At 26.1% G+C, this 1,250-nt stretch overlaps 1 long non-coding RNA gene across 6 annotated transcripts in view; it reads left to right on the top strand.

Annotated features, from left to right (window-relative positions):
• Positions 1 to 961: 961 nt before the first annotated feature.
• The window catches only part of LOC111896033 (uncharacterized), a 2,461-nt gene continuing 2,172 nt past the window's right edge, over positions 962 to 1,250 (top strand). For 2 of the 6 annotated variants that reach the window (XR_002851780.3, XR_008231573.1), the window contains exon 1: positions 962 to 1,228. This is a non-coding gene — a long non-coding RNA (uncharacterized LOC111896033). The remainder of the gene's footprint in view (positions 1,229 to 1,250) is intronic. The other 4 variants (XR_008231576.1, XR_008231577.1, XR_008231574.1 and 1 more) reach the window with 3 other exon arrangements.

Raw genomic sequence — 1,250 nt, 5'->3', positions numbered from 1 at the left:
TTTACTCTGATGTTTGAGAATACTTTTATTATGATCATTTTTTTATAATGAATGAATGGTTTTAACTTATTTAAATAAAAATTTACTCGATATTTTTGGGACATTATATATATATATATATATATATATATATATATATATATATATATATATATATATATATATATATATAGGGCTAAGTTATAATGTGGATGGACAACTATTGTGTGGACGTGCGGATAATACTATTTAACGAAAATTACTAAAAGAATATGTTGTTTAGTAATGTGAATACGTTCAGTCTCACATAACTATTGTTATTTTAATGGATTCTCACCAATTCTAATTCATTTTTGTTCTCGTGCATTGTTTTTTTTATTTTAATTCTTACAGACTATGACTCAATAAACATCTTGATAACATTCTGATAGAATTAGAATAATTAAAAAAAAGTGTAAAATAACGTTATAGACGATTTAATTAGTGAAAATGCTTAATAATTACAAAAATTATATATGATTGAACCCATTCATATTATCAAACAACATATTTTCTTTGTCATTATATATATATATATATATATATATATATATATATATATATATATAATGACAACAATATTATATATAATAATTAGACGATTTAATTAGTGATAATGCTATACATATACATATATATATATATATATATATATATATATATATATATATATATATATATATATTTATTTATTTATAAATTCATCACCTATTCTAGATTTTGAAGAAAGTGGTGGCCGAAGGGCTTTAAGAATTAAGGAGTATTTTTGGTAGAATTTTAATGGATTTGTTTGGAATTTTTAGGGATTTTAGAAGTTCCACATCATCGCTTAAACTTTCACCGTGGAGACCACGCATACAAGTTTTCTAGGCGCTTAAAGTTTTGTTCTGCCATTTTAAGAACAGCGCGTGCATTTAATTATGTATCGTTCCGTGTTATGCACTGGTGCATGTCTTACACCGCTTCTATCAACGTGTATTCTTCTGCACACCACCGCAACTCTCGACCACTCATAAATAGCTTATGTCTGGTTGTCTTCCATCACCGATCTCCTTAATTTATCAATCTCTACTTTATTTTATTTTTCTTTCTCATTTTTTTAACCACGTCTCTCTCTCTCTCTCTCTCTCAAAGAGCGTTCATCTAGGGTTAGTTTATAGACTCTTTAGGATTTCAAATCTTGGATTCAAACATCACACCGATTAGAAAGGTATGGTTAGTTTCTCTATTTT

This window comes from Lactuca sativa, chromosome 4, assembly GCF_002870075.4.
Source record: "Lactuca sativa cultivar Salinas chromosome 4, Lsat_Salinas_v11, whole genome shotgun sequence".
NCBI classification, from domain to species: domain Eukaryota; kingdom Viridiplantae; phylum Streptophyta; class Magnoliopsida; order Asterales; family Asteraceae; genus Lactuca; species Lactuca sativa.
Note: the sequence above shows the minus strand (reverse complement) of the source record. Positions and strands in the feature narration are given on the sequence as shown.